The sequence below is a fragment of the Meriones unguiculatus genome, chromosome 3, assembly GCF_030254825.1.
Source record: "Meriones unguiculatus strain TT.TT164.6M chromosome 3, Bangor_MerUng_6.1, whole genome shotgun sequence".
Taxonomy (NCBI): domain Eukaryota; kingdom Metazoa; phylum Chordata; class Mammalia; order Rodentia; family Muridae; genus Meriones; species Meriones unguiculatus.
The window spans coordinates 20760964-20774499 of NC_083351.1; the positions used below are offsets into that span (position 1 = coordinate 20760964).

At 50.7% G+C, this 13536-nt stretch overlaps 1 long non-coding RNA gene across 1 annotated transcript; it reads left to right on the forward strand.

Annotated features, from left to right (window-relative positions):
- The first annotated feature begins 18 nt into the window (after positions 1-18).
- On the forward strand, positions 19-8947 carry LOC132652991 (uncharacterized). Its single transcript, XR_009590583.1, has 3 exons — positions 19-1585; positions 5955-6074; positions 7022-8947. It is a non-coding gene; the product is annotated as an uncharacterized LOC132652991 (long non-coding RNA).
- Positions 8948-13536: the final 4589 nt, after the last annotated feature.

The window sequence follows — 13536 nt, forward strand, 5'->3', positions numbered from 1 at the left end:
TTTTTCTGGACGAGAGAGGACAGGGGAAGGGTTCCACCCCGTTCTAAGACCAGAGGCAGGAGGGGTGCTGTAGAAGGAAATTAGATGCCGGGATGGGAAGACTGAAAAGGAGGAGTTGGGGGTAAATCTGAAAGAAACACAAGAGCGAGGTCCCTAAGGTTTGAAAGCAGTGCCAAGGAGCTCTAGACCACACCCAAGGTAGAGTGGGAGGGGCATGTACTTTGGCTGCCTTGAAGGGTGAGCAGGAGCTAGTCCAGAGACCATCTTCCGCAGGACTGAGGGGGTAGAGGAATGCTGGGAGCCCCAGCCAGTGTGGAGATGGGGACAGCCCAGGTTAGCTGACTGTAGTCCATGCCCTGCCACCACCTAGGAAGCTGGGGGGACTTCCTGACAGGAGCACCATGACCTGCCACGGCATCTGTGCTGTCTGTGAATGCAGCAAGAGCTTTATCTGAAATGATCCTTTCCTCCCACTCACTTCTCCCCCTCCTTCCCTCCTCTCCTTTCCTTTCCCCCACCTCCCCAGCTCTAGCACCTGGCACAGAACTTCATCCTAAATACCAGGCCACAAACATCAAGCTCCCACCAAACTCTGCCCCGTGATCTGCTCTTTGACCCAGCCTCCCTCCTCTCCAGCCTCCCCTTCACCCAGCCTCCATCTAGGTCTAAGGATAGTCTTCTTCTCTTCCCCCTCCCTCCCCTCTCCCTCTTCCCCCTCCCCCTTCCTCCTTTCCCCTTCCCCTCCTCTCTGTCTGTCTCTCTTTTACACACACACACACACACACACACACACACACACACACACACCGTGCCTCAGCCCCTCCAGCAAGGGGGAAAGTGTTAATCCATTGGAGCAGATTTCCAAAGCTACATGGCACACCAACGCTAGCTCATTTTGATGATAGGTCCTCAGTAAGCATGCAAGCAGGTGAGGAGACCTATTTAGGACCTCAGGGTGCACAACCCTGCAGTGGGGAATCTGATTAGCTCCACACGGGCTTCTGTTTTTACCACTCACTGGTCATGAGTTCTCAGAGAAGGGGCACCCTGGAGTAATGGCATAGTGGTGAGACAGAAGCCTGGATTTGTGTCATAATGCCACATTAAGGCCATCGAGATTTCAACTAAACCCTTGACTTGATGGCTACAGATAGGCCCTCCCAAGGTACCATCTAGAATAATCCAGCAGCCTTTTTGATGTCAAGAGTGTCAGTCTAGAGTTCCTGGTGGTCAGAGCTGCGAACGCCCTGGAAACCTTCAGACCCAGACTCAGGCCTTCCTCATTGTCCCAACACAGGCAGAGGTTCCAGGACATTCACAGTGAAGGCCATGAAAGGCCTTGCTCACGGTCCCAGCCCTGTTCCTAATGGAGGTCTGCATTTTCCTGGAAAGAGCGGGGTTGGGAGGCTAGAAAACTACATTTCCCAGATACCCTTACAGTGGGACTCTGGGTGGGTTCTGCCAATCCATGCAAGATGAGGGAGTCAAAACAAGGAAAGGAGCCATTCTTGTTTAAGAAGTAGCATCAGATGGGACTCCGGCTCTCCCCCTCCTCACTCAAGGACAGTGTCCAGCAGGTCTGATGGTGAGAATAGACTCATGAGTCAGATAGCATCTCCTCTTTCCACCGGCAGTTGAAAGCAAGCCCCCGAGCTGAGCTGCTGAGCGCTCTCTCTCTCTCTCTCTCTCTCTCTCTCTCTCTCTCTCTCTCTCTGAAGGTGCTGGGGTAGAAGTGTCTTTCCTCAATAGAAAAACCAAGAGAAACATGTCAAGGACTTGCTTGTGCCTGCTCAGGGCAGGTGTCACCCTGTGCAGGTGCTCTATGAACTAAGGACACGAGGCCCAACAAGAAGGCCGGTGCACAGGATCCAGGGGAGACAGAGGCCAGGCTCTAACCATAGACTCAGGGGTAGGCCTTGCTTCTTTGAGACAGAATCTCAGAATGTTTGGATACTTAAAGGCAAAACTTAAATGCCTGAGAACACACAAGTTTTAAAGGGATTTGCAAAATAACTTTTGCATGCTGGCACTGTGGGTGGTGAGTGTGTGGGTGTTTATCTTTGTTAAATTGTGCAATTATGTTGGTGTAATTTTTCAGTTTTTATTAGCATGTATTAATTGTGTATGATAATGTATTTCATTGTGAGATAATGTATTTTGTGCTGTGTATAATGTACTTTGAACATATTCATCTCTCCCCATTATTCTTTCTTGTCCTTTCTCCTCTCCCCCTGATTCCCCTCTGCTCTTGCCAGCTAACCCCCTCTCTATTTTCATGTCTTATTTTTAGGGAACCAATGAATTTAATGAGGGTTACTCACAGGAGTGTTGGGGAGGGGTTATTTATAGACGCGCTGGGCAAGTTGTGTTCTCATGAACTTTCTGCACAAATTTTCTGTTTTGTGATATAAAAGCTGATCCAATGAATGGAGGGGGCACAACTGGAGAAATCGCAGTACCGATTTTTTTTTTTTTTAATTTCAAAGCAGATAGGCAGAGGAGGAGATGGGGAGGAAGACTGAGGGTCAGGTTGAGACACGGTTGATGGATGAAGCCCGCCATGCCCAATGGCCAGCTGGGGTTATCAGGAGGAAACAACAGAGTGTAGGATCTCGGAGAGAAACCAGACTCCGCAGCAGAAGAGGTAGGCAAAAATATCAGCAGCAGACGCGCATGGCTAAGAGCTAGCAATCAGAGCGTCCAAGTCACTCCTACCGACTTAGAGAAAGACAGACCAGCTTGTTGGGGGCAGGAGATACTGCTGGCGAGCAGGACCTGAGGGCCTGAGAGCAGGAGAGCCTACAGGCTGAAGAGCTCAGTTACCTCTCAGGCCCCGGTCCAGGTCTCTGAGTTGGGCCACCCCAACATCTACCCCATCAGTGAACTGCTGGAGGGCATGAAGGGGCCAGTCCTACAGATCCAAAACTGCAGGACCTCCATGTCACAGGGAGACAGCAGGATGTCCGAGGGGAGTCCCAGTGAGGCCCTCGCATTGATGGAGTGGCAGAATCCAGAGGCCTCCTACCAGACCAAGGAGCCATTGCAATGAACATCTGCAAGCAAAGGAGGGAGGACAGTATGCTGAGGGATACTGTGAAACACCACAGCTTCTACAACATGGCTTTTTTCCCTCTGTTGGGGGGGGGGAAGCTTTCAAGGATTGAGGGAAGGTTTAGGGGAGGGGGGGGATGAGTGGGGTCAGGGTTCATGCTGTGAAATTCACCAAAAAAAAAAAAAAAACAGTAAAAAGTTTTAAATAATTTACATTTTATGTATGAGAGAAGTGAGGTGGGGAGGGAGCAAGGGAAGGGGAGAGTGTGTGTGTGTGTTTATTCTGAGTGTACGTGTTACTTGAAAAGGCCAGCAGAGAACACTGACTCACCTGGAATAAGAGTTACAGGCAATTGTGAGCTGCCGATTGTGAGAGATGGGACTCAAACTCTGGTCGTTTGGAAGAGCAGCAACCCTTCTTTAACCATTGAGCCATCTCTCCAGCTCAGACTCTGAAGTTCTGACTTTCCTGGACACCTCTCAAGTGCTGAGATGACAGGCACGCCCCACCAGTCACCCGGCCTCTATGGTGCTGGGAATGGAACCCAAGGCTTCATGCATGCTAGGGAAGCGCTCTCTCGCGTGGGCCACATCCTCGGCTCGCTACCAAGTGTCTTTGATTTAAAACAGGGACGTTGTTCATCTCGATAGAAGTCCAGGTGCTGGGGTGTGGCTCAGCAATAGAGCTCTTGCCTAGCATTCTCAAGGTCCTGGGTTCCTTCGCCAGAACTGAGGAATTAAGTAGAGAGATCCAAGGATAGACCTTGCCTCTAACACACACTTCTTATGATTTCTTTAGAGACAGATTCCCTCGAGGAGGCCCATGCCGGCCTTAAACTTTGGGATCTCCTGCCTCAGCCTCTCGGGCATGCGCCATCATGTCTTGCCTTTATAACATTTAAAACAAAATCTAAGCAACTAATTTCACATCTGATTAGATTTACAGAAGTTGCTTGGGTGCTTAGGAAGAATTTGTTCATCATCTTTGTAAGGCTCCCTTGTCAGGTGTTTGAAGTATTTGAATTGGATAAATTAAATTTGTAATTGTAGTTTGAAATATCTAAAGGAATTTGCTTAATTAAATGTTTGAATGGTTTAAAAGTTTACGAGAGTTTAATCTGTCAAGTTTATGGCTTAATTGAATACCAATCAATGAAAAAGTAAATGTAATCCTGCTTTATATAAAAATTACTAGGTTCATAAATAAAATATCAAGATTCATAAGGCAGAAGAAAAAAAGCCAAGGCAGGAGCAGGGGTCTGAGATCCATAACACTAATGAATTAAATATGGATTGCTATGTACCTTGTTGTATTTGTCCCTTGCTAGCTGAATGCTCACACCTGAATGGTTTATGGAAATGTGTGCACACACACACACACACACATACACACACACAGAAGAAAAAGTTATCCTAAATATATGGGATAAGCACCATGAGGCGTGAGTGACATGCACTCACTGCTGGAGCGGCCTGCACTGCACAAGTCTGGGTGACAGGGTGGAGTTTGTGCTATGTTGGAGACCTATTGCTGAGTTATTTCCCATTCTTCTTCTTTGCTGGACACCTGAGGGCTCTCCAGCGTGGTAGAACACTCTGGGGGGGGGGGGGATTCCACAGCATCTTTAAGCTATTGATACATATGGTCATTAGTGGTCAGTTATACTGTGGCCGGTGTTCACTGTGACCCCCTCCAAAAAAAAGCTCCATCCTCAACCTGGCCTGAAAGCGTCCATGCACACCTATGCACACTCACTGTGACTTATTTTTTAGCACGGGAAGTTGAGTCCAGGACCTTTTGCTTGCTAAGCAAGCACTCTCCCACTGAGCTGTGATCCTCAGCCCTCTTTTGACTTTTCATTTTGAGCTATCTCATTATGTTTCCAGGCTAGGCTTGAATTCACTCAGGAGCCCAGGCAGGCCTTGAACTCACTATCACCCAGCCTCAGCCTGTATTGGGGCTTACAGGCCTGCACCAGAGGCTTAGTTAAATTATTAAAAAAAAAAAAAAAATGGATGTTGTGTAGCCCAGATTGGCTTAAAAGAAAATTTCTAGCCAAGACTGACCATGACTGTTTCTGCCTCCAAGTGCTAGGATCACAACCATCTACCACCACCAAGCCTGGTTTACACGGTGCCGGGTGTAAACCAGCTGCAACCCAGAGCTTCGTGCATGCCAGGCAAGCGCTCTACCAACTGAGCCCCAGCTGCAGGTGTATGCTTTGAACAACCAACCAACAAAAGGTTTTTGTTTCACTGTAAAAAGTTATATTTGGGTCAAAAGTCCTTGTTGGGTGAACTTTCTCTCTGCCAGCTTGGTCTACATATGGGAGTCCCAGATCTTGCCTCAAAAAAAAAAAAAAAAAAAACAGAAGAAAGATGATGATAGCCAACATTTCTATATAAATGTTTCACTATGTTTTTGAGATACTTGAGTGCTAATTGATTGGAGGTGGATGAGCCAGGAAGCCCACAGGGGCTCGAGTGTGCTGCCTCCCAACGAGAGCCTTAGGAGCAGACTCAGCTCCTACGTGACAATGTCTTCTCATCATTTCTGGGTGTAGAGGCTGGGGAGGGGGTGTTCCTCACAGAAACTTGCCACCTGTTGTCTCCGCAGGACACTTCGTATTTCCTGGTTTGCTTGTTTTGTTTCAAACGCAGGGTGCCAAACCTCAATTTTTGTTGCAGATTTTTTTTTTTAAACACAAAGCCATGAAGAATTAAAAATGATACCGTTTCATCAAAATGTCAGCTCCGATTATCATTGTATCAATTATATGGATTTTCCCTTTAGTGGCTCAATAGTCTTCACAAATAAAGATCACAGCTTAAGCCTTAAAATACATTCTGTGAATTGTGAATTAGACTTGAAGAATATTCTGATTTCCACTTGTTTTTTTTAGATCTCCACATATCTTGAGAAATCAGACAAGGACTTCTCCAGGGAGGTGGAAGTGTCCTTATTCCAGAGTCCCTGGCCAAGTCACCATGGTTATAGCCTCAAAACACCTATCGCAAGCAGGGTATGATGGCACACACCTGTAATCCCTGCATTCCAGATGTGGAGGTGGGACTATGAGATTAAGACCTTCCCAGTTTACCTCGTGAAGCCCTGTGTCAAAAAGACAAATGGACACAAGTAGAGTGTAACCTCACCCCAGCGGGCAGGGGGATTTTGCTGGGAGTTATGACAGAGTCTGGAAAACACGCACAGGCTTGGCTCTGGGCTGCCTTTCATTCTGAGGCAGTACATGTCAGAGCAGGACATTAGCTGTCATCGTCCTTCTTCTACTTTTGCTTTTGTTTGTTGTTGTTGTTTGGCTTTTGTTTTGAGGCTGGCCTCAAATTCACAATGTTGGCTAAGGATGACTTTGAACTTCTGATCTTCCTGCCTCCATCTTCCATGTGCTGATATTACAAGAGTATGTCAATACACTTAGCTTGCACTGTTCTGGAGATGAAGCTGGGGGCTCCTTGCATGCTAGCAAGCACTCTAACAACTGAGCAACAGTCCCAGCTCCTCAGCAATCCTTGATATGACTCTGTCTCAAAATAAAAAGTAAAAAAAAAAAAAAGTACTGGGGATGTGGTGCAGTGATGGCATGCTTGCCTGACCCATGCCTCGCCCAGTCCCTGGGTCAGAAAGAGAAAGGGAGAGGAAAGAAGAAGTGGGGGGGAGAAAAGGAGGAAGGGACAGAGAGAGAGGAGGGAAGGAGAGACAGAGGGAGGGAGGCAGATAGGAAAGGAGGAAGGAAATAGGGAGGAAGAAAAGCAAGAAAGGAGGGAGGAAAGAAGGGAGGGAGGGAGGGAGGGAGGGAGGGAGGGAGGGAGGGAGGGAGGGAGGGAGGGAGGGAGGGAGGGAGAAAAACTACCCCTTAGTAGCAATTTGGGAAAATTCTAGGTCTAGGAAGGCATCACATCGCTCTGGAAAGGATATGTCCTCCCTAACTATGAAACATTCTCTTCCTAGGATTCCAAAAAAGACCAACCACATCTAAAAAATCAGAAAACCTTTCCTCATGAGGTCTGGAGAGCCTGCTATGCTAACATCTGCCCCTCAGTCTTCAGGTCTCCGTGCTGTATGGAGAGACATGGAAGGATGGGTTCTCAGGGCAGATGGCGCTGACTGGTAGGAGCACTCACTGGCAGGAGCACCGATGCATCTCTGTGATGGGTTACCCCCTGCTGACCCTCTGCAATCATGGAGGAAGCAGAAGTGACCGAGGACAGATTCCAGCAGTCACTGAGCAGAGCCAGCTCCCTGAGTGAGAAGGACTGTGATCCTTGGCTATGGGGACTCCCAAGGTCTAGATGCGTTTGCCATCCTGGGCTGGAAAAAAACCACAGGCCAGGGCTTCAAAGGACTCCGAGGTTCTGCATGTAGAAGAGTGGAGGCCGTGTTCCAGTCTAGTCACTTGTCTACTGGCCTATGGCATCCCTTCCCTTAAGGCAGTAACCCCACCTCAAAGGGCAGGATGCTCTGAGAGAGTCTCCGTGTCCTGACCACGCCCCTCAGGTCCCCAGAGGCCTGCTATGAGCTCCTGGAGGCAAGGGTTTCTCTCTAGCCTGCACATCAGGGAGGATTACCAACACAGGCACCCAGAACCCTCAGAGCAGAGAACGGGAAGGTTGGCACAGCATGATGGGAGCTTTTGGTGAGACTTGGTAGTCCAGAGAGGCTCTTGAAGAACAGACAGGCTACTGGTCCCGACTAAGATGGTGGCACATGTGTCAAGGACAAACAGAGAGAGCTACCAACATCCCAGCCCCTGGAGAGGGGTCTACAAACACTGCTTGGGCAGGCAGAGTAAATACTAGGGCTCCTAGTGTCAGTGGAGATGGTACCCTGTACTGTGAAGTTACAGTTTCATCAGAGCTGACTCAGAAGCCACCATGACTGGACGGGATACGCCGCCACGCCCACCACCTCCATCACATGCTCTAGAGATCCACCTGCCGTCCTAAAACGGTTCTGAAAAATACTGTCATCCCTGGAGGAGTCCCCTGACAACCTGGCCCAGGGGACACTGCAACTCTGAGGAGGGCCCCAGGGACACTTCTCTTCTGCTTCCAGAAGCTGTCGGGTCTCTGACTCTGGAGTCCTCTTGCTGACAAATGTAGGGAAAAGCACTTTGTAAAGCTCAAAGCCCGCGCCTGGCACACAGCAGATGCTCTCTCTCGACAAACGTGTGCGGAATGACGGAGCGGCCCTGAGAGATCCCCGCAGACCGCACCGCACAGCACAAGCCACCGATATCATTCTTACTGTGACTAAATAAAGTCGTTATCAGGGGTATTATGGGAAATTCCATATTTCTCCCTAACGAGATCTTTTTCTTCCGAGTTCTCAGCAGACAGAGCGGAGGGCCTGGCTCACAGTAGGCATCAATAAACGTTTGATGGATGAGTCAACGCACGCATGGATAAATGAGAGGTCTATGGATGGATGAACCGCCACATGGATGGCGGGGAATGGAAAGATGGATAGAGCGGTCCTTCGTTTGCCTATTCAACAGCCGCCTCCCTCTTCCTCTGCCTTTCTCCATGCTAAATGAATTCCAGTTTTATTCGGTCTCTTGCACTCAGGGAGGGGGCCCAGCCCTTCCCCAGGCAACACATCTTGTTTTGAGCTAGGACATCACGATATCTTTTCCCCAGCCAGACACTTGCCTAGGAACAACCCTGGCTCAGGAGACGGGGAGCAAGCCCACTGGGGCCCTGCAAGTGCAACAGCCTCATTAAAGGAAGCCAAGTAGGGAACATTCTCTTCTGGTTTCTGACATGGGTGTGTGAGATGACACGTGCAGAGATGTGCAGTCATCTTGTAACCATGAGAAATGTGACAAAGGACAAATGCCTAACATCCTTAGTACCACAAAGCAAATACACAGAAAGAACCTGGGTCCTCAGCTCTGTCTTTGAATCACCAGATTAACCAATGTGTCTGGGTGGGTACATGGATAAATGGATGGATGGATGGATGGATGGATGGATGGATGGATGGATGGATGGATGGATGGATGGGTGAATGGGTGGATAAATGGATGGATGGATGGGTGGATAGATGGATGGATGGATGGATGAATGGGTGGATGGGTGGATGGGTGAATGGGTGAATGGGTGGATGGGTGGATGGGTGGATGGATAGTGTAACAAATGGCATGCTTCCTAAAGAACTGGGCAGACCACCTTATGCTGACTACCCATAGGCCACCCTGCCCAGGTCATCAACAGGGCAATCCTGACACAAGAGGAGACAAGACAAAGGCTAGTTTTCCTTAACTAGCTTCTGGCAAAGGGAGCTCAGACCCACAAATGTGGTCTTTATGTGTGCAGCTTTCTTGATGCCCCTGGATTCCAACCCACACTTTGAAAGAAAAAGCAAAGAGAACCCGTTTTAAAATCATGTGCCCCTGCAGCATGTCTGTAGTTCTAACCCTAGCTCCCGAGGCAAATAAATAAGTGAATAAATAAATAAATAATCCTTTTCCAATATGGCCTCCCAGATGGGACAGAATCTGTTGCAGCTTCCAGAAGGGACTACCAGGGTGGATGTGGAGGCTGGGTCGCCTTTCCCCTTCCCCCACACCCCAAGTAACATTTGATTTGTTCTACTTGAGGCTCCTCCCCCTGCCATGGCTGGCACTGGTTCCTTGGACCCCCACAAGTTCTGCACTGGTTCCTGGGGGGCCCCACGGGTCAGGAAGTGCCCTAGCAGGTATAGACTGAGCCAGCTGTGCACAGCAGGAGCTGGCAACGTCTGCCTTCCCTTCCCCTTCATGAGAGGCAGGGGCTGTCCCAGAGCCACTTGGGATTCCAGGATCCCTGTCCCTCTCACTCCTGGGATGGTAGCCTTTGTGTTCCTGGTCTCCTCATCCTGTCCAGTCTTGTTATCTGGCTCTTGATGTGTAAAGAGCACGTCTAGACGGTGGGAACCCGCCCTTGCTGGAAAAGCCGGCTGTCAGGGCCATTGTCAGTTGGCTAACAACAGCACAGCAGCCCCTGAATGATGTTTCACTCAGAAGCCAAACATCAAGCCTTCCCTTCTGTCCTCAGATCCCCAGTTCTGGTCCTCCCTGAGACCCCGGCGCCTCTGGCTGAAAGAAGAGACACATGAAACCAGCTTAGAAACACAGAAAAACAGATCTTGCCACTGCCACACTGGGTTCTTCATATGGGAGCACAGAGCTGCCCCTCTCCACCACCAAGGCCCAGAGAGGGCAGGAGCTGGTCCAGACCACACAGCAGGGCAAGGCCACCAGCTCGATAGAAGACTGCCCAGGATGGTTCTTCCTTGGCTTGCAGGCGGGCACTGGGCTTTCTGTGGAGCACCGTGGCCTTCCGAGGAGCACCTTGGGCCTCAGCACTTGCCTGTCAGACACTTGTCAGACAGCACTTGGGTCCTGTCTGTCCTGTCTCTATCCCATGCCATTACACAGTCAAGGACCTAGGGACAGAGTGGCAGGACCCTCACCCACCCCATGCTCCTAGAGACCCCTGGGTGCTCTATGGCTGTCCCATGAATCCCTGACCAGTTTCACCTAGGGCACACTCTGCCTACACTGGGATCAGCTGCTGCTGGCTACTAGAGACAACGGAATCGCCCTTCCTGCTGGCCCTTTCTCTGCACTAGCTCATACCCTCCCCAGTGATCTTGGCTTTGATTCGTCCTTGTTTGTGCTTCTGAGCCCGGGTGTCTGCTGCTTTCATTTCCAGTTTGTCTCGTGTAGAGGTTCATGTCAATCATCTTAGCACTTTGGAGACTGAGACAGGAGTATCAGGAGTTAAGGCTAGCCTGGGCTACCTAGTAATATCAGGGTCAGCCTGGGCCACAAGAAAGCCTGTCTTAAAAGAAGAAAAAAAAAAGAAGAAGAGAAAGGGGAGGGGGAGGAAGAAAAAGAAGAAGAACTGGAGAGGGAAGCAGCATCAAAAACAACAAACAAACAAAACAAAACCAGACAGACCAGGCTGGGAGAGGTGTAGCCTGGGCTGCTGTGCTCCTTCCCTCACACCTCAGCCCCCTCCACACATATCTTCATCTTCAAGGGAGTAGCCTCACCGGCACAGTACGGCTGCCGTAGTCCCAGCATTGCGTCTGCTTTAGGAAGGAAAGGGGTAAGTAAAGAACTACAGAACCCATGCCAGATGGCTACCATGAAGACTCTCCTGGAAGCCAGGCACAGTGAGAGTCTCAACAGCTGGATGCATTGTGGAGCCTTGGCTACAGTGTTACCCACAAAAGTCAGGCTGTCTTGTGTGCCTGAGACACATCTGTCCTTTCCCAGACTATGCCTCCACGTTTCCACGTCAGAATGGCAGAATCAGGCAGGTGGAGGTCCGGACTCCGCTGCCCTCTTGCTGCATGGCCCCAGGAGGTGTCTGGAAGCTTTCTCATCTCTAAAGTGTGCCTGATCCACGGGACGTGGCTGTAAACATTACAGCTCCGAGGAGAAAGGTACCCTGGCAGTTGAGAGCCAAGGAAGACCACAAAGTCACACTGCACAACAAACTTCCCAAAAAAAAGATTTATTAGACTGGACCAACCCAGGAGGGTGGCTGTCTCTGCTTGGGCCAGAAGCAGCGGAGAACTGAGCAGAACATACAGGGTTTATATGTTGTTTCTGGGGTTGGGGTGAGGGCGGGGCTTTCCAGGGTGGAGTTTTCCAGGGCGGGGACTGGTGGGTTTTCAGGTCCAGACCTTGGGCTTTTTCCTCAGTAGGGCAAGGGCTTTTAGGGTAGCTAGCTTGTTCTGTAGCCGGAGGTCCTCAGGAGAGAGGCCTTGCCACTTGTATGCCTCAAGAGGTTTGTAGTGAGAATGATGACACACTGTCCTCCTGTGACGATGTTTCTACCAAGCATGAGAGCTCCTGTGTGCAGCTTGGCCTGAGGCAGCCCACACCCACACCTCTTGGCCTCAGCAAACCACCCAGTAGAATAAGGGGGTCTGGGCCGTGCCCTGCTCCCTGCCACCCCTTAGCTCTGAGAGCAGTATTTAGAAGGGGGGCAGGGCTGTTGACAGTACAGTGAATTCCTCCCCGGGGCTGTGCTGAGAGACCAGAGAGGAAGGGGTCATCTGGCTTCCTGGAGCCAGGGCAGCGCCTGGGCAGCGCGGACTTCCTGTTTCCCGAGGGAATGTGAGGCTAGGGTGAAGGCCCTCCCGGGCCCCCCTCTTCTCCCCTCCCCTTAGCCATGGTGGAATCTGTCCCGGAATCACCTCCCCTGCGTCATCCCGCAGCCTGTGTGGGTGAGAAAGCTGCAGGAACAAGGGTCCTTTGTCCCTACAATGCCCCCAAGATGCTCCCTCCCTGTATCTTGGGCCCTGGGAACCTGTACCCATTTTTCAGATGGGAAAACAAAGGCAGAGGAGGTGAGGTTCTCAGGTTCCAAGGCCAGTGAGGGTCGAGACCAAAACTTCCAGAAACAGGCCAACCTTATCCAGAACTCTAGGCACCAAATGCACTCTGTCCTTTCACTTAAGTGTCTGTGAGTGCAGGAAGAGAGATACCTGAGTGACAGGAATACTGGCCCAGGAGCAGAGCGCTGCCTGGGCTAAGCACAGTGACAGCTCTCTCCGCTCAGAGGCAGGACCCTCTGCTGGTTTCCAAAGCTGGAAGCTGGACCAACTGCTTCCTGCTGCCAGAGGTGTGGTCCCCACCACAGGAATGCAGGTCACAGGCTGGCTTCCAGGCAGTGCTGGGTACAGGGAAACGTCCAAGACAGAGAGGGAAAGCCCTGGGAAACCGCAGCCAGGTTGCTTTCTAGGCCTCTGAAGCAGGCCTGGGAGTGCGACTGTGTATCTGTGTAACCGTGTGTGTGCGTGTGTGTATGTGTGTGTGTGTGTGTGTCTGGGTGTCTGGGTGTCTCTGAGTATGCAGAGTGATTGACCGTGGCCCATTTGGCCTATAGACATCACTCAGGATTTGATACATGGTTTCTGGGGGAGAGAAGTCTGGGTTTCCATCCTCACCAGCTGAAAGGAAGTGACGGCCCCCTCCCCGTGCCATGTCTTCTGCCTGCTGTCGAGCACTGGAGGTGAAATCGCCCAACAGAGTGAAGCAGAGTGGAGAATGACAGTTCCCACTGATTCACACACGCCAAAGCCAAGCACCAGCCATCCTTCCTGTGAGGTCACCGCAAAGAGCATCAGAGTACTTGGCTGGACTCCTGTTGCTTGTAACTGAAAGAGGCTTCCCTTGTCCTTGCTCATCCCTTCCCCTCCATACAGACCGCCTCCCCACCGCCTCTCAGTCCTCCCCAAATCTACCCTCATGAGACCCTGCCACCCTAGGCTGTGAGGACAGAGGAGGATCCATTTCCCAGAAGCACCGGGCATAAGGGGAAACCGGCTGCAGGCAGCCCACAAGGCCTGGCTCACAAGCTCAGAAGAGAAGCTGGTGTCCTTCTGGTTCAGGATGCAGAGCAGGCTGCACTCCAACTAGTGCGAGCTCTCTGTGATCTCCCCCCTCACTGGCTGGAGAGAGGACA